We start from the raw sequence: 27,143 nt of genomic DNA on the forward strand, positions 1-27,143 counted from the left end.
AAATCCATGGAAATATGCGTCCAGGGCCTCTCAGGGACCGGCAAAGGCAAAAGCAACCCACTAGCGCGGGAACAGCAAGGCTTGGCCCGGGCGCAAGTCCCACAGGACTGCACAAAAGCACGCACATCCCGCGACAAGGAAGGCCACCAAAAGGACCTAGCAACCAAATCTCTGGTACCAACAATCCCAGGATGACCAGCCAACACTGAACAATGAACCTCAGAAATTACCCTACTTGTCCATCTGGTTTATCAGCCTGAAATTCCTGAAGCACCCGCCGCAAATCAGGGGAGATGGCAGAAAGAATTACCCCTTCCTTAAGAATGCCAACCGCCTCAGGGACTCCAGGAGAATCAGGCAAAAAACTCCTAGAGAGGGCATCAGCCTTAACATTCTTAGATCCCGGAAGATACGAGACCACAAAATCAAAACGGGAGAAAAACAGGGACCATCGAGCCTGTCTAGGGTTCAGCCGCTTGGCCGACTCGAGGTAAATCAGATTCTTATGATCAGTCAAGACCACAATGCATTGCTTGGCTCCCTCAAGCCAATGTCGCCACTCCTCAAATGCCCACTTCATAGCCAACAACTCACGATTGCCGACGTCATAATTGCGCTCCGCAGGCGAAAACTTTCTGGAAAAAAAAGCACACGGTTTCATCAAAGAACCATCAGAATTCCTCTGAGACAAAACGGCCCCTGCCCCAATCTCAGAAGCGTCAACCTGAACCTGAAAAGGAAGAGAAACATCCGGCTGACGCAACACAGGGGCAGAAGTAAATCGGCGTTTAAGCTCCCGAAAGGCCTCAACAGCCGCAGAGGACCAATTCGTCACATCAGCGCCTTTCTTCGTCAAATCAGTAAGGGGCTTAACCACACTGGAAAAGTTGGCAATGAAACGGCGATAGAAATTAGCAAAGCCCAAAAATTTCTGAAGGCTCTTCACAGATGTGGGTTGAATCCAGTCATGAATGTCTTGGACCTTAACAGGATCCATTTCCATAGACGAGGGAGAAAAAATAAAACCCAAAAAAGAGACCTTCTGAACTCCGAATAGGCACTTAGACCCCTTCACAAATAAAGCATTATCACGAAGGATCTGGAATACCATCCTGACCTGCTTCACATGAGACTCCCAATCATCGGAAAAAATCAAAATATCATCCAAATATACAACCATGAATTTATCAAGATAATTGCGGAAAATATCATGCATGAAAGATTGGAACACAGATGGAGCATTAGAGAGCCCGAATGGCATCACAAGGTATTCAAAATGGCCTTTGGGCGTATTAAATGCAGTTTTCCATTCATCACCCTGTTTAATACGAACAACATTATATGCCCCTCGAAGGTCAATCTTAGTAAACCAACTAGCCCCCTTAATCCGAGCAAACAAATCAGAAAGCAAAGGCAAGGGGTATTGGAATTTGACCGTGATCTTATTAAGAAGACAATAATCTATACAGGGTCTCAAGGAGCCATCCTTCTTAGCAACAAATAAGAAACCCGCTCCCAATGGTGACGAAGACGGCCGAATATGCCCCTTCTCCAAAGACTCCTTAACATAACTCCGCATGGCGGCATGCTCTGGCACAGACAGATTGAAAAGTCGGCCCTTAGGGAACTTGCAGCCAGGAATCAAGTCAATAGCACAATCACAGTCCCTGTGGAAGGGAACTGGACTTGGGCTCATCAAATACATCCTGGAAATCCGACAAAAATTCAGGGACCTCAGAAGAGGGGGAAGAGGAAATTGACATCAAAGGAACGTCACTATGTACCCCTTGACAACCCCAACTAGTAACAGACATAGTTTTCCAATCCAGCACCGGATTATGTTCCTGTAACCATGGAAAACCCAGTACAACAACATCATGCAGGTTATGAAACACCAGAAAACGGCAATCTTCCTGATGTGCTGGAGCCATGTACATGGTCATCTGCGTCCAGTACTGAGGTTTATCCTTGGCCAATGGTGTAGCATCAATGCCCCTCAAAGGAATAGGGCTCTGCAAAGGCTGCAAGGAAAAACCACAGCGCCTGACGAATTCTAAGTCCATTAAGTTCAGGGCAGCGCCTGAATCCACAAATGCCATGACAGAAAAGGACGACAATGAGCAAATCAGGGTCACAGATAAGAGAAATTTAGGCTGTACAGTACTGATGGTAACAGACCTAGCGACCCTCTTAGTACGCTTAGGGCAATCAGAAACAACATGAGCAGAATCACCACAGTAAAAACACAGCCTATTCTGACGTCTGAATTCCTGCTGTTCTGTTCTAGTCAAAATCCTATCACATTGCATAGGCTCAGGACTCTGCTCAGAGGACACTGCCATATGGTGCACAGCTTTGCGCTTGCGCAGACGCCGATCAATCTGAATGGCTAGATACATAGATTCGCTCAAACCAGCAGGCGTAGAGAAGCCCACCATAACATCTTTAAGGGCTTCAGAAAGACCTTTTCTGAAAATTGCAGCCAGAGCATCCTCATTCCATTTAGTGAGCACAGACCATTTTCTAAATTTCTGGCAGTATAATTCTGCCGCTTCCTGACCTTGACACAGGGCCAACAGGTTTTTTCTGCATGATCCACAGAATTAGGTTCGTCATACAATAATCCGAGCGCTTGAAAAAATGCGTCTACATTCAGAAATGCCGGATCCCCTGATTCAAGAGAGAATGCCCAGTCCTGAGGGTCACCACGCAGCAAGGATATGATGATTTTAACTTGCTGAATGGGATCACCAGAAGAACGGGGTTTCAAAGCAAAAAACAATTTGCAGTTATTTTTAAAGTTCAAAAACTTGGATCTGTCCCCAAAAAACAAATCAGGAGTAGGAATTTTAGGCTCTAAAGTCTGGACAACATAATCTTGGATACTCTGTACTCTTGCAGCAAGTTGATCCACACGAGAAAACAAACCCTGAACATCCATGCCAGAGCATAAATCCTAAACCACCCAGAGATCAAGAGGAAAAAAAAGACAAAACAGAGCACAGAAAAAAAAATGGCTCAGAATTTTTTTTCCTTCTTTTGAGATGCATTTAATTCATTTTTGGCCACTTGTACTTTATGAACTGGTGGTTTAGGAGCAACATGGGACGAGCTCTGAAGGAGGTGGTACCTGTACTGACCGCAGTTCCTAAGCTCAACACAACACTAGAAGTAGCCGTGGGATGTTCCTGTCACTCCCTAGACACCTCGTCACAGCCTGAGAACTAACTACCCCTAAAGATAGAAACAGGAAAGCTATCTTGCCTCAGAGAAAATCCCCAAAGGATAGATAGCCCCCCACAAGTAATGACTGTGAGTGGAGAGGGAAAAGACATACATAGAATGAAACCAGGATGTAGCAAAGGAGGCCAGTCTAGCTAGATAGATAGGACAGGACAGGATACTGTGCGGTCAGTATTAAAAACTACAAAAATCCACACAGAGTTTACAAAAATCTCCACACCTGACTAAAGGTGTGGAGGATAAATCTGCTTCCCAGAGCTTCCAGCTTAACTGAATAAATCCATACTGACAAGCTGGACAAAACATAGAATGCACAGAACAATTAAGTCCACAACATGTGGACAGAAAAGAGCAAAGCAAGGACTTATCTTTGCTGAACTGGTCAGGATATCAGGGAAATCCAAGCAGAGATGTGAATCCAACCAGGAACCATAGACAAGTGGCACTGGCTGAAGGGAAGAGCCAGGCATAAAAGCCGAGCAGAAAGACAATCAGTGGAAGCAGCTGCAGACTGCTAAATCCAAGGAGCAGCCATTCCACTTAAAACCACCGGAGGGAGCCCAAGAGCAGAACTCACAAAAGTGCCACTTACAACCACCGGAGGGAGCCCAAGAGCGAAATTCACAACAGTATACCCCCAGCTTCGATCACAGACCCCCCTGTGTACACTGTATACACCTGTATACCCCCAGCTTCGCTCACAGACCCCCCCAGCTCTCCCCTGTATACTCCCAGCTTAAGTCGCAGACCCATCTATGTACGCTGTATACACTCGTATACCCCCAGCTTCGATCACAGACCCTTCTGTGTACTCTGTATACACCCATATACCACCAGCTTCGGTCACAGACCCCCCTGTGTACACTGTATACACTTGTATACCCCAGCTTCGGTCACAGACCCCCTATGTGCGCTGCATACACCCGTATACCCCCAGCTTCGGTCACAGACCCCCCTGCGTGCACTGTATGCACCGTATACCCCCAGCTTCGCTCACAGACCCCCCTCAGCTCTCTATCCCCCCTGTAGAACTGACCCACACTGTAACACTGCGGTCATCAGCCTCTTGTCTCTCGTACATCTACTGATAACATAAGATGAACAGAATCCAGCCCTACTCACTGAATTCTGCTCGTCAGAGGAGCTCGACACCTTATTAATTCGACATTGGCGCCCCCACTGCTCGGCCGCTGTCCCTGTAATATCCTATAAATATAATAAAGCCCAACACTTTGCCAGCTCAAATGGTTTAAAAATATAATAAACCCCATGTGTTTGGAGGCTCAGTTATTAAATGGATCCTTAGTATCCACAACCAGCGCCACCCAATTATGACACACCGATAATGTATTAAATATGGAGCAATGTGAGCAGGGTAACAACAAGATTAGCACTCATCCATCAAAGTGTGCCTCAACGTGTTTCGCCCTGCCACATCATCAGGAGGCCCAATATAATGATGTGAGCTCATGATATATGATGTACATGTGTCCTCTATCGGAGGGTCCTTTTCAATAGCCACTTGCCCAGACCTCTCCTCAAACAGCCCCTCACTATCTGTTGAATGAACACAAAGATTCAATCGTACTGCACATGCTCCGCACCACAACCTGTGTTCCACACTGGGACTCATAGATAGAAGCATACTGGAGAGCGCGCCAAGTTCCAGAGAACATGCCCGGAAATGACGCGAAGTGCTATAGCGCCTGGGCATCCTCCGTTTCGTGTCATACTCCAGCGCTGGAACGCATGGACCTGAAGATCACTTGCTCCCATTCTGGACTGTTGTGTCTCAAGCTGGAACGCTTGCCCAGCATATACCTGTAGTGATCAATGCCAATGTCAAATCAAAAGGAACTGACAATAGATATATGGGAGAGTCTGTGAGGCCATATAGTACCAACAGCTTCCTAAAGTGGGACAGCCACCACCCAGCCCCTTCAGAAAGGTCTACCCAAAGGGCAATTCCTCGGATTCAGGAGGAGGTGCTCTAGTATCCGGGAATTTCATAGACAAGCAGGTGAGATGTATGGCCGGATAAGGGATAAAGCCTATCCCCAATATATTCTAGATTCAGTCCGCACGTTTGGAGAAAATAAGAATAGACAGTCCCTTTTACTGAATAAACAAAAGGAAAAAGAAGGCAGTTCCCAAAATGACATTACAAGGCTTATTGGCACGTTTCATAGAAAACATAGCCACGTCCGGAATGTACTTATGAGACATTAAGACATCTTAAGAATAAATCCAGACCCTAGGGAGATGGTGGGGACTACCCGCATGATCACCTATAGGAGAGGACAATCTATGAGAGATCATTTTGTACAGTCTCCACCAAAAACCTACATATGGGGGTAAATGGCTGGATAGGAAGACGTGTGGATTCTATAACTGTGGAGACTCATTTCTGTAAATGGATGAGATCCAACAAATCTTTCACAAGGACATCCACTGGGAGAACAGAGGGACTTCTCAAATTATTAGACTGCGGGCATAGTCTACGTAGCCACATATCTCTGCCCCTTGGATTATCTAGGGAAAATGGAGAGAGTTTAGAAGGAGGGAGAGTGAACCTTTGGGAGACATAAATGATCATGATACCCCACTAGCGAGACTATTGAGACACTATGGGGAGATCAATACAATATGCTTCTTTGTGATAGAAGTGGTCAAGCCTAGTCCCGGGTGGGAGATCATGGAAGGAATATGCTGAGAAGAGGAATTGAGTGGATTTTCAGAATGGATTCACTTACCCTAAAAGGATTACGTGAACAGATATCGTATGCTTGTTTTTGTAAACATAACCCGTGTTTGGACCGTTCATCCGGACTTTCTCAAGCCATTTGCTACTTCTTTCCCTTTGTAGAGCCTAGAAAATGGATACCAAGTATCCAAGCACACCACTGAAAGGAGGTATATTAAAAAATATATAATTTTATTCAAGGGTTTAATACACATAGTAAAACATCATGAATCAAAAAGTAGCATGAAACATGTAGGATGAGATGAATAAGAGGAAAATACTGAAGCAAGTAAGAGTGGTGGAGTGGAATAGTAACAGGCTATGGGTAGGTGAATAGTGTTAAATATGCTTATTTTGCACATTAATTTAATCAGGACTAGGGTTGAGCGAAACGGATCGTTCATTTTCAAAAGTCGCCGACTTTTGGCACAGTCGGGTTTCATGAAACTCGACCCGATCCCTGTGTGGGGCCGGCCATACGGTACGTGACTTTCGCGCCAAAGTCGCGTTTCAATGACGCGAAAAGCGCCATTTCTCAGCCAATGAAGGTGGACGCAGAGTGTGGGCAGCGTGATGACATAGGTCCTGGTCCCCACCATCTTATAGAAGGGCATTGCAGTGATTGGCTTGCTGTCTGCGGCGTCACAGGGGCTATAAAGGGGCGTTCCCGCTGACCGCCATCTTAATGCTGCTGATCTGAGCATAGGGAGAGGTTGCTGCCGCTTCGTCAGAAGCAGGGATAGCGTTAGGCAGGGTCCATTAACCCCCAAACCGCCTGTGCTGTAGCGATTTCCACTGTCCAACACCACCTTTTGTTTGCAGGGACAGTAGAGGCTACATTTTTTTTCCTCAGCGCTGTAGCTCATTGGGCTGCTCTAGAAGGCTCCCTGATAGCTGCATTGCTGTGTGTACTCCACTGTGCAAACCAACTGCTTTTTTCAAAGCACAAATCCTGTTGTTCCTTCCTTTCTGCACAGCTATCTTTTTTGTTTGTCCACACTTTTGATTTAATTTGTGCAGCAGTCCACTCCTTGTTATTGCTGCCTGCCATACCTGGCTGAGATTACTGCAGGGAGATAGTAATTGTAGGACAGTCCCTGTTGTTTTTTTTTTTTTTTTAAATTCTCCCTGAAAAAAAATAGTGGGAGATTAATCTTGGCATTTGTGCTTGAGTGCCAGTCATGTGTGCCATCTCTCTCCAATTGTGGGGCACAGAAAGCCTAGTGTCTATAATCCTTTTTTTTTTTTTTTTTAATTCTCCCTACAAAAAAAGTAGTGGGAGATTAAGATTGGCCTTTGTGCTTCTGTGCCAGTCGTGTGTGCCATCTCTCTCAAATTTTGGGGCACAGAAAGCCTAGTTTTGTTTTTTTTTATTTTGGTTTTTAAATTCTCCCTGAAAAAAAAATAAATAGTGGGAGATTAATATTGGCCTTTGTGCTTCTGTGCCAGTCGTGTGTGCCATCTCTCTCAAATTGTGGGCCACAGAAAGCCTAGTGTCTGTTTTTTTTTATTTTGGTTTTTAAATTCTCCCTGAAAAAAAATAAATAGTGGGAGATTAATATTGGCATTTGTGCTTCTGTGCCAGTCGTGTGTGCCATCTCTCTCAAATTGTGGGCCACAGAAAGCCTAGTGTCTGGTTTTTTTTATTTTGGTTTTTAAATTCTCCCTGAAAAAAAATAAATAGTGGGAGATTAATATTGGCATTTGTGCTAGAGTGCCAGTCGGGTGTGCCATCTCTCTCAAATTGTGGGCCACAGAAAGCCTAGTGTCTGGTTTTTTTTATTTTGGTTTTTAAATTCTCCCTGAAAAAAAATAAATAGTGGGAGATTAATATTGGCCTTTGTGCTTCTGTGCCAGTCGTGTGTGCCATCTCTCTCAAATTGTGGGCCACAGAAAGCCTAGTGTCTGGTTTTTTTTATTTTGGTTTTTAAATTCTCCCTGAAAAAAAAAAAAACAGTGGGAGATTAATATTGGCCTTTGTGCTTCTGTGCCAGTCCTGTGTGTGCCATCTCTCTCAAATTGTGGGCCACAGAAAGCCTAGCATCTGTTTTTTTTTTTATTTTGGTTTTTAAATTCTCCCTGAAAAAAAAATAAACAGTGGGAGATTAACATTGGCCTTTGTGCTTCTGTGCCAGTCGTGTGTGCCATCTCTCTCAAATTGTGGGCCACAGAAAGCCTAGTTTTTTTTTTGTTTTTTTTTTGGGGGGGTTTTAAATTCTCCCTGAAAAAAAAAAAAAACAGCGGGAGATTAATATTGGCCTTTGTGCTTCTGTGCCAGTCGTGTGTGCCATCTCTCTCAAATTGTGGGCCACAGAAAGCCTAGTGTCTGGTTTTTTTTTATTTTGGTTTTTAAATTCTCCCTGAAAAAAAATAAATAGTGGGAGATTAATATTGGCATTTGTGCTTCTGTGCCAGTCCTGTGTGTGCCATCTCTCTCAAATTGTGGGCCACAGAAAGCCTAGTGTCTGGTTTTTTTTTTATTTTGGTTTTTAAATTCTCCCTGAAAAAAAAAAATAAACAGTGGGAGATTAATATTGGCATTTGTGCTTCTGTGCCAGTCGTGTGTGCCATCTCTCTCAAATTGTGGGCCACAGAAAGCCTAGTTTTTTTTATTTTTTTTTTATTTGGGTTTTTAAATTCTCCCTGAAAAAAAAAAACAGTGGGAGATTAATATTGGCCTTTGTGCTTCTGTGCCAGTCGTGTGTGCCATCTCTCTCAAGTTGTGGGCCACAGAAAGCCTAGTTTTTTGTTTTTTTTATTTGGGTTTTTAAATTCTCCCTCAAAAAAAATAAACAGTGGGAGATTAATATTGGCCTTTGTGCTTCTGTGCCAGTCCTGTGTGTGCCATCTCTCTCAAATTGTGGGCCACAGAAAGCCTAGTGTCTGTTTTTTTTATTTTGGTTTTTAAATTCTCCCTGAAAAAAAAATAAATAGTGGGAGATTAATATTGGCCTTTGTGCTTCTGTGCCAGTCGTGTGTGCCATCTCTCTCAAATTGTGGGCCACAGAAAACCTAGTTTTTTTATTTTTTTTTATTTGGGTTTTTAAATTCTCCCTGAAAAAAAAAATAAACAGTGGGAGATTAATATTGGCCTTTGTGCTTCTGTGCCAGTCGTGTGTGCCATCTCTCTCAAATTGTGGGCCACAGAAAGCCTAGTTTCTGTTTTTTATTTTATTTTGGTTTTTAAATTCTCCCTGAAAAAAAAAAGTGGGAGATTAATATTGGCCTTTGTGCTTCTGTGCCAGTCCTGTGTGTGCCATCTCTCTCAAATTGTGGGCCACAGAAAGCCTAGTGTCTGTTTTTTTTTTATTTTGGTTTTTAAATTCTCCCTGAAAAAAAAATAAACAGTGGGAGATTAATATTGGCCTTTGTGCTTCTGTGCCAGTCCTGTGTGTGCCATCTCTCTCAAATTGTGGGCCACAGAAAGCCTAGCGTCTGGTTTTTTTTATTTTGGTTTTTAAATTCTCCCTGAAAAAAAATAAACAGTGGGAGATTAATATTGGCCTTTGTGCTTCTGTGCCAGTCGTGTGTGCCATCTCTCTCAAACTGTGGGCCACAGAAAGCCTAGTTTTTTTATTTTTTTTTATTTTGGTTTTTAAATTCTCCCTGAAAAAAAAAAAAACAGTGGGAGATTAATATTGGCCTTTGTGCTTCTGTGCCTGTCGTGTGTGCCATCTCTCTCAAATTATGGGCCACAGAAAGCCTAGTTGTTTTTTTTTTTTGGGGGGGGGGTTAAATTCTCCCTGAAAAAAAAAAATATTGGGAGATTAATATTGGCATTTGTGCTTGAGTGACAGTCCTGCGTGTGTGGCATCTCTCTCATTTTGTGCCACAGAAAACCGAGTGTGTAACATTGTGCCTGATTTTCCTTGCAGTCTCACCCACCTATAAAGGGATATCTAAATCCTACAGAAGTTTGAGTTCACCTTGTAAGCTGTTTTACAGTAACAAATACCGTTACTTTTGTTACGTTTTTAAAACAATGAGGAAGTCTGGTGGAAGAGGTCGTGGCCGTGGGCGTTCATTGCCAGCTCGTAATGATGGTAGTGGTGGTGGAGCATCAGGTGGTCGTGGGAAAAACAATATAGCACCTAAGTCTCGAGCTGTGGAGCCAGGTTTGTCGTCTGGCTACACAAGGCCTCGAACACTCCCTTTTCTGGGAGTAGGAAAACCGCTTTTAAAGCCGGAGCAGCAAGAGCAAGTTTTGGCTTTCCTTGCCGACTCAGCCTCTAGCTCTTTTGCCTCCTCTTCTGAAACTGGTAAATGTAAAAGCAGCGCGTCGTTAGTGGATGTTCACGGTCAGGGACAAGTCGCTTCCTTGTCCTCTTCAGCAAAAACAACAACAGAGAAGGATGCGTCAGGCGACACAACGGGTTACTCCATGGAGCTCTTTACAAATACCGTTCCTGGGTTAGAAAGTGAAACAGTTAACAGGCCATGCCCATTACAAGTTGAATCGGACATGGAGTGCACAGATGCACAGCCACAGCCAGATTACTATGCTGTTCCTTTGACTCAGACCACAACATTGCCCTCGCAGTGTACTGATCCAGAATCAGACCCTGATGAGACTATGGTGCCCCGTCACGAACGCTATACCACCGGCTTACACGGTGACACAGACGAAGTTGCACACGAGATAGAAGAGGAGGTCATAGATGACCCAGTTGTTGACCCCGATTGGCAGCCATTGGGGGAACAGGGTGCAGGCGGCAGTAGTTCTGAAGCAGAGGAGGAGGGGACGCAGCAGGCATCAACATCGCAACAGGTTCCATCTGCCGGGCCCGTATCTGGCCCAAAACGCGTGGCAAAGCCAAAACCTGTTGGAGGACAGCGTGGCCATCCGGTTAAAGCTCAGTCTGCAATGCCTGAAAAGGTATCCGATGCTAGAAAGAGTGCAGACTGGCATTTTTTTAAACATACAATTGATCAGCGCAAAGTCATCTGTCAAAAATGTTCAACTACCTTAAGCAGAGGTCAGAATCTGAAAATTCTAAATACAAGTTGCATGCATAGACATTTAACCACCATGCATTTGCAAGCCTGGACTAACTACCAAACGTCCCTTAAGGTTGTAGCACCCTCAGCCAATGAAGCTAGTCCGCAACGCTACATCCATTCCGTCACTGTAAGGCCACCATTTTCCGCACCACCTGCAGTATCTGTGCAGGTTTCGTTGCCAGGCCAAAGCAGTCAGGGTCAGGGAATCACCAGGTTCGTAGTAGGAAACACTGCATGTAGGGCACCGGCAAGAATACCGTCTCCAACCGTCTCTCAGTCTGCCATGTCCACCGGCACCCCCGCTAGTTCCACGATCTCCAGCTCTCCAGTCCAGCTCACCCTACATGAGACTCTCGTTAGAAAAAGGAAGTACTTAGCCTCGCATATGTGGGTTTGAACGCCCACATAGCTAGACTAATCTCGTTAGAGATGATGCCCTACCGGTTAGTTGAAAGTGAAGCTTTCAAAGCCCTGATGGACTACGCTGTACCACGCTACGAGCTACCCAGTCAACACTTCTTTTCGAGAAAAGCCATCCCAGCCCTCCACCAGCATGTTAAAGAGCGCATCGTCTATGCACTCAGGCAATCTGTGAGTACAAAAGTGCACCTGACAACATATGCATGGACCAGTAGGCATGGCCAGGGACGTTACGTGTCCATCACGGCACACTGGGTAAATGTGGTGGATGCAGGGTCCACAGGGGACAGCAATTTTGGGACAGTTCTGCCTAGCCCACGGTCTAGGAAACAGTTGGCTGTAGTCGTTCGCACCCCCTCCTCCTCGTCCTCCTGCAGAAGCGAGAGCTCGTCCACAGACCGCAGTCGCACAACCACTCCATCCGCAGCTGCCACTGTTGCACACCAGGTGTCCCATTATGGGGCAGCTACTGGCAAGCGTCAGCAGGCTGTATTGGCTATGAAGTGTTTGGGCGACAACAGACACACTGCGGAAGTTCTGTCCGAGTTCTTACAGAAAGAAACGCAGTCGTGGCTGGGCACTGTAGATCTTGAGGCAGGCAAGGTAGTGAGTGATAACGGAAGGAATTTCATGGCTGCCATATCCCTTTCCCAACTGAAACACATTCCTTGCCTGGCTCACACCTTAAACCTGGTGGTGCAGTGCTTCCTGAAAAGTTATCCGGGGTTATCTGACCTGCTCCTCAAAGTGCGCGGACTTTGCTTGCATATCCGCCGTTCGCCCGTACACTCCAGCCTTATGCACACCTATCAGCGGTCTTTGAACCTTCCCCAGCATCGCCTAATCATCGACTTTGCAACAAGGTGGAACTCAACACTGCACATGCTTCAGAGACTGTGCGAACAGAGGCGTGCTGTTATGTTTTTGTGGGAGGATACACATACACGGGCAGGCAGTAGGATGGCAGACATGGAGTTGTCAGGTGTGCAGTGGTCGAAGGTACAAGACATGTGTCAAGTCCTTCAGTGTTTTGAGGAATGCACATGGCTGGTTAGTGCAGACAACGCCATAATAAGCATGAACATCCCCCTAATGCGTCTGCTGATGCAAAGTTTGATGCACATAAAGGAGCAGGCGTCTGCAGCAGAGGAAGAGGAAAGCCTTGATGACAGTCAGCTATTGTCTGGTCAGGGCAATGTACAGGACGAGGTAGCAGGAGAACAGGAGGAGGAGGAGGAAGAGGAGGATGATGGGGATGAGTATTTTTTTAATGAGGAAGCTTCTCCGGGGCCAATAGCAACTGGTGGCGTTGCAAGGTGGGGTTCAGGTTTTTTTAGGGAGACAAGTGACGTAGATTTGCCTGAAACTGCCCCTCAACCCAGCACAACCGCAGATTTGACAACTGGAACTTTGGCCCACATGGCGGATTATGCCTTACGTATCCTCAAAAGGGACCTACGCATTATTAAAATGATGACCGATGACGATTACTGGTTGGCCTGCCTCCTTGATCCTCGCTATAAAGAAAAATTGCAAAATATTATGCCATATGAGAACCTGGAACAAATATTAGCAACCAAACAATCAACTCTTGTTGACCGTTTGATTCAGGCATTCCCAGCACACAGCGCCGGTGATCGTTATCACACGAGCTGCAGGGGGCAGCAGGCCAGAGGTGTTAGAGATGCACAAATCAGATGTGGTGTTGGACAGAGGGGTTTTCTGACCAGGTTGTGGAGTGATTTTGCTATGACCGCAGACAGGACAGGTACTGCAGCATCAATTCAAAGTGACAGGAGACATTTGTCCAGTATGGCTACTAACTATTTTTCATCCCTTATCGACGTTCTCCCTCAACCGTCATTCCCATTTGATTACTGGGCATCAAAATTAGACACCTGGCCAGAATTGGCAGAATATGCATTGCAGGAGCTTGCTTGCCCAGCAGCTAGTGTGCTATCAGAAAGAGTATTCAGTGCTGCAGGTTCAATATTAACCGAAAAAAGGACTCGTCTGGCTACCCAAAATGTTGATGATCTAACCTTCATTAAAATGAACCACAACTGGATTTCGAATTCTTTTGCCCCACCTTTCACGGCTGACACCTAGCTTTCCTATGAAAAGGTCTTGCTTGTGGACTGCTCTGACTGACTTTTCCAATCTCGTAATTTGCAGCAGCTGTTTGTCCAGCATACAACATGTTTACACCTCCCTAAATGGCCAAACTCCCCCCACGGGGCCATGGTCTCATCACTTGGCGCAAGCACCCGTGAGAGTGCCGTTTGTCTGAAGATGTGGGTGTGCACGCTTTTGGTCGACGGCACTGCCACTGGGTCCCTCATATTACAATAAAGTGTCTCTGGCGGTGCGCACCCGTCAGGCACACCGTTGTAACATGAGGGGCTCTGGGCCTGTACCGCCGGCCACAAGAGAGTTCCCCCCCAGCTCAAACAGTGCTCTACCACTTGCAAAATTATCTCTCACAGCTCCACCAATGTTTAGTCTATGCGCTGACATCCTTCAATGCCTGGCACTGACAATACCAATGTGTTGACATGTATGATGCTACTAAAAATAGTCAGGAGCAGTGTGCTATATTTACACCAGTAAATACTTTGCGCCAAATTACTAGGTCTGAAACTCAGCAGAGGAGCCCACCCCTGTACCTAAGTACAAGTATGCCACCCTTTTGTGTTTTGGTTTTGTTGTAGTGCGAGACATTAACATCTATTTATTTTTTGGGAGCACTAACTGTGTCAGACACTCATTACAATCGGCCTCCGCTGACAACACCAATGCTGCCTGTGTACCCCTGCAAGATAATTCCAAGTGTCTACAGCCTACTTTTGTTATGTTAGGCCTACTAAGCCTGTCTGTGGTCCATTATAGAAATTGTCCTTCACTGACCACACCACTGCTGCCCGTGTACCCCTGGAACCTATTTTAAAGTGCCTACAGCCTACTTTTGTTATGTTAGGCCTACTAAGCCTGTCTGCGGATCCTCCTTCCACTAGTCCTCCCCTGACCAGACCACTGCTGCCCGTGTACCCCTGGAACCTTTTTTAAAGTGCCTACAGCCTACTTTTGTTATGTTAGGCCTACTAAGCCTGTTTGCGGTCCATTATAGAAATTGTCCTTCACTGACCAGACCACTGCTGCCCGTGTACCCCTGGAACCTATTTTAAAGTGCCTACAGCCTACTTTGGTTATGTTAGGCCTACTAAGCCTGTCTGCGGTCCCTCCTTCCAATAGTCCTCCACTGACCAGACCAATGCTGTCCGTGTACCCCTGGAACCTATTTTAAATTGCATAGAGCATCCTTTTTTTAATAGTAGGCGTACTAAGTCTGTCTGCGGTCCATAATTGAAATTGTCCTCCACTGAACAGACCAATGCTGCCTGTGTACCCCTGTAACCTTTTTTAACTGCATTGAGCCAAATTTTGTGTTTAAGGCCTACTACCTGTGTCTGTCTGCGCCACTCAATACAGCTGTCCTCCTCTGAAAAAAGCTGAGCGTCAATAGTCTGGTTTTCAGCCTATAGGAATTTGAAAACTGCATTGGGGCTACTACTTCGGTAGGGCCTACTAACGGTGTCTGCCGCTCCAAGGTGTTCTCCAGGTTGCCTCTCCATTGTTTCAATCTTCATGCTCGTCTTAAGTAGTTGTTGAAACAACACTACATTAGGCCTACAAGTTGGGTCTGGGTTGTAGAGACGGTGTCTGCCGCTCCAAGGTGTTCTCCATGTTGCCTCTCCATAGCTTCGATCTTCTAGCTCTCGTTCAGTAGTTGTTGAAACAACACTGCATTAGGCCTACAATTTGGGTCTGGGTCGTAGAGACGGTGTCTGCCGCTCCAAGGTGTTCTCCAGGTTGCCTCTCCATTGCTTCAATCTTCATGCTCATCTTAAGTAGTTGTTGAAACAACACTACATTAGGCCTACAAGTTGGGTCTGGGTCGTAGAGACGGTGTCTGCCGCTCCAAGGTGTTCTCCAGGTTGCCTCTCCATAGCTTCAATCTTCATGCTCGTGTTAAGTAGTTGTTGAAACAACACTACATTAGGCCTACAAGTTGGGTCTTGGTCGTAGAGACGGTGTCTGCCGCTCCAAGGTGTTCTCCAGGTTGCCTCTCCATTGCTTCAATCTTCATGCTTGTCTTAAGTAGTTGTTGAAACAACACTACATTAGGCCTACAAGTTGGGTCTGGGTTGTAGAGACGGTGTCTGCCGCTCCAAGGTGTTCTCTAGGTTGCCTCTCCATAGCTTCGATCTTCTAGCTCTCGTTCAGTAGTTGTTGAAACAACACTGCATTAGGCCTACAAGTTGGGTCTGGGTTGTAGAGACGGTGTCTGCCGCTCCAAGGTGTTCTCCAGGTTGCCTCTCCATTGCTTCAATCTTCATGCTCGTCTTAAGTAGTTGTTGAAACAACACTACATTAGGCCTACAAGTTGGGTCTGGGTTGTAGAGACGGTGTCTGCCGCTCCAAGGTGTTCTCCATGTTGCCTCTCCATAGCTTCGATCTTCTAGCTCTCGTTCAGTAGTTGTTGAAACAACACTGCATTAGGCCTACAATTTGGGTCTGGGTCGTAGAGACGGTGTCTGCCGCTCCAAGGTGTTCTCCATGTTGCCTCTCCATAGCTTCGATTTTCTAGCTCTCGTTCAGTAGTTGTTGAAACAACACTGCATTAGGCCTACAAGTTGGGTCTGGGTTGTAGAGACGGTGTCTGCCGCTCCAAGGTGTTCTCCAGGTTGCCTCTCCATAGCTTCAATCTTCATGCTCATGTTAAGTAGTTGTTGAAACAACACTACATTAGGCCTACAAGTTGGGTCTGGGTCGTAGAGACGGTGTCTGCCGCTCCAAGGTGTTCTCCAGGTTGCCTCTCCATTGCTTCAATCTTCATGCTCGTCTTAAGTAGTTGTTGAAACAACACTACATTAGGCCTACAAGTTGGGTCTGGGTCGTAGAGACGGTGTCTGCCGCTCCAAGGTGTTCTCTAGGTTGCCTCTCCATAGCTTCGATCTTCTAGCTCTCGTTCAGTAGTTGTTGAAACAACACTGCATTAGGCCTACAAGTTGGGTCTGGGTTGTAGAGACGGTGTCTGCCGCTCCAAGGTGTTCTCCAGGTTGCCTCTCCATAGCTTCAATCTTCATGCTCGTGTTAAGTAGTTGTTGAAACAACACTACATTAGGCCTACAAGTTGGGTCTGGGTCGTAGAGACGGTGTCTGCCGCTCCAAGGTGTTCTCCAGGTTGCCACATAATCGAAGCTGCATACAGCCTATTTTGTTATTTTACGCCTACTAAGTCATTCTGTGGTCTTCTTCCAATTGTCCTCCACTGAGCACACCAATGCAGACCGTGTCCCCATGTAACCTTTTTTAAACCTGCGTCGAGCCAACCTTGTGGTGTAAGGCCTACTTGTAGTGTCTGGCTGCGCCACTCAATACAGCTGTCCTCTTTACAAAAAATGACCTACAATTATCTGGTTTTCAGCCTATCGGAATTTTAAAACTGCAGTGGGCCGACTAGTTGGGTTGGGGCCTTCTATCGGTGTCTGCCGCTCCTTGCTGTTCTCCAGTGAAGAAAGCTGTGCCGCCTGTTTACTACTGTTGCCAATTTTGAAATGCATTTAGACTACTTACAGATTTGGGCCTACTCTCTGTGTCAGCCTCTCATTACAGTTGTCCTCCACTGAACATAGCAATACCCCCTGGTTAGTCCTGTTACCAATTTTGAACTGCATTTAGCCCACTTTATTCTTTGGGCCCATATCTGTTTCCCCCTCATCCTGCCCATTGCCCAGCCAGTGATAGATGAGTCTGCTGGTACATTGACCCATAACGCAACATTCCCCGTGCACGCTACACTGCAAGATTGTGACCCTGCTGAAAGTCAGGTTCCCCTTCCCGCATACCATACCACCTTACACGGGGACAAAGAGGAAGGTGCAGATGAAGGTGCAGGTTCCTTCATCAGGTGGGGGGAGGAATACTCGTTGGCGACGTCACTGGCACAGGGCCCCTCATAGTACGCAAAAGTGTCACTGCCGGTGGGAGGCGCCCCCGCCGTGCAAACACACCGCCGTACTTTGAGGGGCCCTGTGCCAGTGCAAACGAGTGGGCCCCCCCTGCTTGCTCAGGATCACAGCACTTGCAATACTTACCTCTCCCTGCTCCACTGCCGTGACGTGGTCCAGATTTCCTGGGCCCACTAAATACTTGAACCAGCCCTACCCTCCACAACTTTAGCCAAATGACCCCCAATTTCCAATGCCTTACTATTATAAGGTAAATTTAGATTGACAAGCTTCTGTAACAAGAATGTATGTTTTTTGCCATTAAAATGGGCACTGTAGGTGTTTTCCTGGCCTCCACTCACTGCCGACTATGCTCCACCATTGACTTGCATTGGGTTTCGTGTTTCGGTCGATCCCCGACTTTTCGCGATAATCGGCCGATTCCACTTGACTCGACTTTTGAGAGTCTGGTTTCGCGAAACCTGACTCGACTCTAAAAAAGTCAAGGTCGCTCAACCCTAATCAGGACTATTTACCAGGTGCATTACTCTTAAAGAAAAATGTAATGATATTTTCATAAAAAATGTAGTGGTTTATTGAATTGTCCACAGAAAAACATTGCAACAAAACAAAATAGATCATATAGTTACGAACAGATTGTCCATTTGTTCCTATCAGTGTTTGTTCCACATCTTTCCCAAAGTTCTGAATGGTAAAAGCTGTCTGTGTGAAGTCTGAAGTCATCATGGCTACCAGTTGTTCCTTCCTACTGTGAATTGTCTGATGTCCATGGAGAATGATGGTGAAGGCAGGAAGTGAGAGCCCCCACGTGACAGCTCCCTCCCTCCTAAGAGACGTAATTATATATGTCCCACAATACCACGTGTTCTCTATATATGGTGATAACTTATACTCTGAGCTATATGTACATAAATAGCTTTTGTAATGTGAGCGAACTACACTGTGTTCAGTACAGAATTGAGAATAAGAATTAATAATTGTTAAATATTAATTTCCCCTTTTGAGGGTGACAGAAATTGATTGGAACCCTCAAAGTAAACATATTAATAAGATCTTCTTTCTTCTTCTTTGGCAAAATAATTTAATGTTCATAATAATATAAATAATAATAATACTTTTATACATACTCAATAACATAATGATATGTTGCTTAGTATGTTATATATTTTAAATGATTTCAACACTCCAATTAATACGAATTATAGCGCTATTGATATGGTTTCAATCAGATATATATAATTCTCCCACATGTATTCAGAGGCCCATCCCCCAGTTGCTGCATTACCACCTTGTGTCCTACATGAAGCTCCCTCCTGTTGTGAATTCTGCTCTTGGGTTCCCTCCAGTGGTTGTTGGTGGGAATGCAGTTGTCTCTGACTCGCAGTCCTGGCCAGGTGTATCGGATAATTACAATTCTGACTGGGATATTTAGGTGTGCAGGATCCTTTAGCCCTTGCCAGTTGTCAATGTTTCTTTGGAAGCATTGGATCTCTGCCTGGCCTCACCTGCTTAGCTGCCAGTTCAGCAAAGATAAGTGTCTGTTTCTTTTTCTGAAGCACACTTGCTGTGTGCTTATTTTCAGTGCTGATCTTTTGTTTCTATTTGTCCAGCTTAGACTGTGTCAGTTGTTTTTCTCAGTCTGGTTGGATTCTCTGGAGTTGCAGTTATACTCTCCACATCTTTAGTTAGGTGGTGGAGTTTTGTATTTTCTGCTGTGGATATTTTTGTAGTATTTTTATGCTGACCGCTTAGTATCCTGTCCTGTCCTATTTAGCTAGAAGTGGCCTCCTTTGCTAAGCCTGTTTTCTTCCTGCGTGTCTTTTCCTCTCCATCTTACAGTCATTATTTGTTGGGGGCTGCCTATCCTTTGGGGTTCTGCTCTGAGGCAAGAAAGTTTTCCTATTTCCATCTTTAGGGATATTTAGTTCTCCGGCTGTGTCGAGGTGTCTAGGTTTTGTTAGGCACACCCCACAGCTACTTCTAGTTGCGGTGATAAGATCAGGGTTTGCGGTCAGTATAGTGCCACCTACTCCAGTGAAGGTTTTCATGCTGCTCCAAGGCCACCTGATCACAACACCCTCCTACAGTTGCAAAAAGCTGGTAAATCAGGTTTCATTGAGGATTGAGGGGAAGTAACTTTGCCATTGGACAATAGACTAGTGACATCAATCCCCACACGTGTGGGCTGAACACACCTCAGGTAGCTGGAGAGATATAAGAGGACATGTGCTTGGGCCCGATCTCTTGCTTCCTGGACGATCAGTGATGAACTCCTACCACGCTAATGTAATTTATGACTTATGACTTTATTGATTATGTGTTATTTTGAGTGACTATTTATATTTATTATCTTTTATTAAGTAAATTCATTTTAATTTATTCAATTGTCGTGTGAGCATTTAATTATTCATCACAATTCTTTGAACCTTAATAAAACAAGTGGTGTCAGAAGTGGGATTTTGTCTTGAATAAAAATGTTTGCAAAATTGAATAAGTTTGATAAGACTAGGAAAGCAGTTGAGAGTAGTGCTAGATCCTTGCCAGAATGGGTGTTGTCAGGACCGTGGACCCCAATGGCACAAGAATGTAATAAGTATATGGAGGGACAGCGTTTAGCAAATCTCCAGGATGTGGCTGCAAAATTTGATCTCTCAAGTTATGATGCAAAGGAGCAAAAAACAGCAGCGGCCGTTGGATGGGTATGTGTCCAGGCACTGCAAAGTTTGCAGGAGGAGATTGATCACTTGCGTTTAGAGCTGCATACAGTTATAGAGCAAAGGATCAGCTTGCAATCAGCTTTCAGAGATCAAGTGAAACAACATGACAAAATGCAAAAAAGTTTTGAAGAATATGTGATAAAAAATATGAATAAGCGCAGGAGACAGCAGCCAGTATCAGATAGTCATACTGCACATGTTAGAACCATGATTGCACATGAGAAATGGTCAGATTTGTTAGAATGTGATGACTTAGAAAATGAGGTAGAATTGCATGCCAGACCTATTGTGGTAACAAAGACCAAGAGAGAAGTCACTCAGAGTAGGGAAGATAGGATGGATGCAGGAGATGCAGCTGTTGGCGCAGAATCCGCCATGACAGAGGAAACTAGAAATTATACAGCAGGAGAGCTAACAGAATTAGCTACCAGGTATAGGCAGCAAGCAGGAGAGAATTTATTAACATGGATTCTCAGGTTATGGGATTTGGTCATAGGAATTGCTAATATTTGTATTGATCCCATGGTGCGTCTAAAAATGAGACGTGCAAGGGACACTGCAGAGAATTTTTCCCTATTGCATTTGGTGAGGGATTCTGTGGCACAAGTGTATGATCCTCCTATTGAATTAATATCACAAACACGATGGGAGTCTCTTGCAGATGGTGTGCTGAGACTGAGAGAAATCGCATGTATAGGTAGTATAACTCGCAATCCTTTGCCAGATATAAATGATCATTTTGCTGTTGTCGAGGCTTGGAAGGGGGCCAGTGTTAGAAAAAATAGCTGTTCCTTATTTTTTCAAGTAATAGTACGGTGAGAATAGGAAAGGAAAGCAAAATTGAATTGTGTGGATAAAATGTCCATTCAAAAAGTGGTTACAAAAATGAAGAAAAAGTAAATTCATAAGTTCATAGCACACAAATCAAGTATTGGATTATAAGAGAGAAATTAAGCATAGGTCTTACGTATGTCTTTGAGGCATGATGTGGTCCATGTGGAGAGTCTCAAGAAATGAGAGTCTGCCCCCTACTGGTGCTGGGTCTCCCTTATATACGCTTTTGACCAATAGACTTCCATTGGTTACTCTTTTCCTACCTCCTAACCACATATGGTGACCTACCGCTATGTCCATAGCTCGTACCATATTAGCAAAACCTAGTAGCTTGCAAAATATTGGTTCTGTACATTACCTCATAGTACATTATCTAAATATATTTTGTTTGTTAGTTACAAGTAACATAAGTAATCCACATATAGCCTAAATATGACAAGTATCCTTTTACTTTTGACATACAGAGAACAGATGTATAAGCCAAGATCTCCAGAATAGCTTGCACACACACTAGAGCTTCTTGTTCAATATTGATCTCTGTATATACATTGCATTATTATTATTATTATTATTATTTTACATTCCCCCCTGATTAGGATTTGAGAAATATCATAATCAATCCTAAACTCTTTCTCTCACCATTCGTATCACATTCATTCGTTATTCTGAAAACCTTGTATCAACATCTGTCTTGAATGTCATCTAAATTTTGGAGACTAAAATAAAATTAAATCAAAGATTATATTTTTCTTTTTAGCATTTCTCTTAGAATATCATCTTCCTTTTTCATTTCTATCTTTATCTTTTTATAAATATTCTTAATTTTACACATAATAACTATTTGATATACTATACACAGCAAAACTGTAATAAATATAATAACAATCGGATTAGATAATACATTTCCTGCTGCCATTTTCGCTGAAGACTATGACCAACTATTTACCGATTTTCCTAAATTTCTCCACCAAGATGCGCCTGACATACTTGTCCACTCATGTTCAATATCACTTAGATTCCCTTGCTCATGTCTGAATACAATTTCAGCTTCTTTTAGTTGTTTTGTTAACAAATCCTTGTCTTTCTTTATCTCATTTGTCCACATATTCCAAGGAAAATTATTTATTTGGGACAAATTGAACTGTATTGGAAGGATTTTTAGATTTCTTGAACCTATTGATGTAATATTAATACTTCCTTCCTTCTTTGAGAGAGTTTTCACATTTCCCTCAATACAATATAAACCTATTGTCAGATTTTCAGCATGTACACAAGATGAAAAGAATGCAGAAACAACTTCTTTTTCTGATATAACTTGGAAACAAATCTTATTAGCGCTTACTGGTGTCACCAAGTCATGTATCGTGTGTACATTCTCAACTCTAGCAGGTCATGAGGTATGATTGTGGAAACATGAATGGTAAATGACCTTATCCTGTCCAGGTAGACACATTACCTTAGAAACTAAATTTCAGCATGAGGAAATGTCTAATTGTTCAGTGTTTATACCGTCAAATGCAAAATCTGTGTACTGTAACAGTTACCAGGGTTTCTTCTCTTCCCGACACTGGAATCAGTGATGTTCCTACACAAATGTTCTGTTCACATCCTAACCACTTATTTACCCACAAATCAGTATGATTTAATGCAAAATTATATTCTGTAGGCAAATTCCTCATTAGTCCTAAGGCTATGTGCACACGTTCAGGAATTCTAGCAGAAATTTCCGGAGAAAATCCGGACATTTCTGCCAGAATTCCGCTACAAATCTGCATGCAGAATTACCGCGGTTTTACCGCGGAATTACCGCGGAAATACCGCGGATTTGCCGCGGAATTTGCGCGGATTTTCCCAAAAATTTCTCACTGCTTAGCCAGTGGGAAATCCGCGCAAATTCCGCAAAATTAATGGACATGCTCATTATTTTTCCGCAAAGCGTTTTTTTCGCGGAAAATAACGCTGCATGTGCATTAAAATTGCGGAATTCATGTTAAATGATTGGATGCTTAAAGTATGCGGATTATTTGCGGATATATAGCGTTTTTATAGCGCAAAAACGCTTAAAATCCGCAAATAATCCGGAACGTGTGCACATAGCCTAAAGGTGTAATTCCACTTTGTAAAGGTACCTTCACACTCAGCGACGCTGCAGCGATACCGACAACGATGTCGATCGCTGCAGCGTCGCTGTTTGGTCGCTGGAGAGCTGTCACACAGACAGCTCTCCAGCGACCAACGATGCCGGTAACCAGGGTAAACATCGGGTTACTAAGCGCAGGGCCGCGCTTAGTAACCCGATGTTTACCTTGGTTACCATCGTAAAAGTAAAAAAAAACAAACACTACATACTTACCTTCCGTGTCTGTCCCCGGCGCTCTGCTTTCCTGCACTGACTGTGAGCACAGCGGCCGGAAAGCAGAGCGGTGACATCACCGCTGTGCTTTCCGGCTGATCGGCGCTCACAGCCAGTGCAGGAAGCACAGCGCCGGGGACAGACAGCTGAAGGTAAGTATGTAGTGTTTGTTTTTTTTAACTTTTACGATGGTAACCTGGGTAAACATCGGGTTACTAAGCGTGGCCCTGCGCTTAGTAACCCGATGTTTACCCTGATTACCAGTGAAGACATCGCTGAATCGGCGTCACACACGCCGATTCAGCGATGTCTGCAGGGAGTCCAGCGACGAAATAAAGTCCTGGACTTTCTGCAGCGACCAACGATCTCCCAGCAGGGGCCTGATCGTTGGTCGCTGTCACACTGAACGATATCGCTAGCCAGGACGCTGCAACGTCACGGATCGCTAGCGATATTGTTCAGTGTGAAGGTACCTTAAGGCTTATGCAATCATTTTCAGATTGGTGGAATATTCAATCTGAATTTCTAGACACGTTTTGGCCACTTGGGATTCCTGTTCACTTTCTATCAATGCTAAAGTAGCATCCTGTAGATGTGACACGGAAGATCCCAATACAACAGCAGTGTTCAAAACCATCTTCTCAAGGACTTGATTCAAACTTTTCTGAATCTTTACCCCTTTACCTCCAATATACCCCACATTTTCCATATCTGATTTACAGTTAGGTCCATATATATTTGGACAGAGACAACATTTTTCTAATTTTGGTTATAGACATTACCACAATGAATTTTAAACAAAACAATTCAGATGCAGTTGAAGTTCAGACTTTCAGCTTTCATTTGAGGGTATCCACATTAAAATTGGATGAAGGGTTTAGGAGTTTCAGCTCCTTATCATATGCCACCCTGTTTTATAAGGGACCAAAAGTAATTGGACAATTGACTCCCAGGCAATTTCATTGACAGGTGTGGGCAATCCCTTCGTTATGTCATTCTCAATTAAGCAGATAAAAGGCCTGGAGTTTATTTGAGGTGTGGTGCTTGCATTTGGAAGGTTTTGCTGTGAAGTAAACATGCGGTCAAAGAAGTTCTCCATGCAGGTGAAACAAGCCACCCTTTGGCTGTGAAAACAGAAAAAACACATCCGAGAAATTGCTACAATATTAGGAGTGGCAAAATCTACAGTTTGATACATCCTGAGAAAGAAAGAAAGCACTGGTGAACTCATCAATGCAAAAAGACCTGGGCACTCACGGAAGACAACAGTGGTGGATGATCGCAGAATAATCTCCACGGTGAAGATAAAACCCCTTCACAACAGCCAACCAAGTGAACAACACTCTCCAGGAGGTAGGCGTATCAATATCCAAATCTACCATAAAGAGAAGACTGCATGAAAGTAAATACAGAGGGTTCACTGCACGGTGCAAGCCACTCATAAGCATCAAGAATAAAAAGGCTAGACTGGACTTTGCTAAAAAAACATCTAAAAAAGCCAGCACAGTTCTGGAAGAACATTCTTTGGACAGATGAAACCAAGAACAACCTCTACCAGAATGATGGAAAGAGAAAAGTATGGTGAAGGCGTGGTACAGCTCATGATCCAAAGCATACCACATCATCTGTAAAACACGGCGGAGGCAGTGTGATGGCTTGGGCATGCATGGCTGCCAGTGGCACTGGGTCACTAGTGTTTATTGATGATGTGACACCGGACAGAAGCAGCCGAATTAATTCTGAGGTATTCAGAGCCATACTGTGTGCTCAGATCCAGCCAAATGCAGCAAAACTGATTGGTCGTCGTTTCATACTACAGATGGACAATGACCCAAAGCATAAAGCCAAAGGAACCCAGGAGTTTATTAAAGCAAAGAAGTGGAATATTTTTGAATGGCCAAGTCAGTCACCTGATCTCAACCCAATTGAGCATGCATTTCACTTGTTAAAGACTAAACTTCAGACAGAAAGGCCCACAAACAAACAGCAACTGAAAACCACCGCAGTGAAGGCCTGGCAGAGCATCAAAAAGGAGGAAACACAGCGTCTGGTGATATCCATGAGTTCAAGACTTCAGGCAGTCATTGACAACAAAGGGTTTTCAACCAATTAAAAATGAACATTTTATTTAAAATTACTGAATCTGTCCAATTACTTTTGGTCCCTTTAAAAACAGGGTGGCACATGTTAAGGAGCTGAAACTCCTAAACCCTTCATCCAATTTTAATGTGGATACCCTCAAATGAAAACTGAAAGTCTGAACTTCAACTGCATCTGAATGGTTTTGTTTAAAATTCATTGTGGTAATGTCTATAACCAAAATTAGAAAAATGTTGTCTCTGTCCAAATATATATGGACCTAACTGTAAAGGCCCCTTCACATTAAGCGACGCTGCAGCGATACCAACAACGATCCGGATCGCTGCAGCGTCGCTGTTTGGTCGCTGGAGAGCTGTCACACAGACCGCTCTCCAGCGACCAACGATGCCGGTAACCAGGGTAAACATCGGGTAACTAAGCGCAGGGCCGCGCTTAGTAACCCGATGTTTACCCTGGTTACCATGCTAAAAGTAAAAAAACAAACACTACATACTTACCTACCGCTGTCTGTCCTCCAGCGCTGCGCTCTGCTTCTCTGCTCTCCTCCTGTACTGTCTGTGAGCCGGAAAGCAGAGCAGACGTCACCGCTCTGCTTTCCGGCTCACAGACAGTACAGGAGGAGTGCAGAGCACAGCGCTGGAGGACAGACAGCGGTAGGTAAGTATGTAGTGTTTGTTTTTTTTTACTTTTAGCATGGTAACCAGGGTAAACATCGGGTTACTAAGCGCGGCCCTGCGCTTAGTTACCCGATGTTTACCCTGGTTACCAGTGAAGACATCGCTGGATCGGTGTCACACACGCCGATCCAGCGATGTCAGCAGGAGTCCAGCGACAAAATAAAGTTCTGGACTTTATTCAGCGACCAACGATCTCCCAGCAGGGGCCTGATCGTTGGTCGCTGTCACACATAACGATTTCATTAACGATATCGTTGCTACGTCACAAATAGCAACGATATCGTTAACAATATCGTTATGTGTGAAGGTACTTTAAGTGTATGTATGTCCATAGTGTTAATTAGACTTCCTACTGTTCCTAATCCCCCCAAAATACCTTCTAACACTCCCCTTACTTCTAACTTGTGCTGGAGTTCTTTTCCCATTGTTCTATTCCCATTTCCATGTTAATGAGATGTGATTGACACTGGGGATATCTAGAAGAGATTTTCCAATTAGACATGTTAAAAGTCCATATCATAGTCACAAACACTCCTTCTCGTAATAGGGGTTTAGATTGGAATTGGTTAATTTGGAAAGGAGTAGATGGTTGAAATCTTGTCTGTGTGCAAACATTATCCACTGCTGACCATATATTCACATTTACATCTTTACATTGTTTGTAATTATTTTTCGTTAAAACGCAACATTGGTAAAGTCCAGAATCCTTAGGAGATGGATTATCTACAGTAAAAATAAAATTCTTATTCAACCATCTCACATTACCGGATTGACCTCTGTGTATAACATTTATTGGACCATTTGAAAAACTTCCCAAAAATAATCTATCCTTGGTCCATGTTAACAGAGATTCTGAAGGTAACTCTAACCTTGTGCTGCATTTTAATAATAAAGGAGACATTTTTTTGACTATGTACTGCTTGTGGGGTGACCCTTACTTCTGGAGCTATAGTATTTGTTACTGTAAAAATTACCGATACCTGTACTTGTACTGGTTCTCTAGTTATCTGAAAGTTCCATGTT

Source organism: Ranitomeya imitator, chromosome 2 (genome assembly GCF_032444005.1).
Source record: "Ranitomeya imitator isolate aRanImi1 chromosome 2, aRanImi1.pri, whole genome shotgun sequence".
Classification (NCBI taxonomy): Eukaryota; Metazoa; Chordata; class Amphibia; order Anura; family Dendrobatidae; genus Ranitomeya; species Ranitomeya imitator.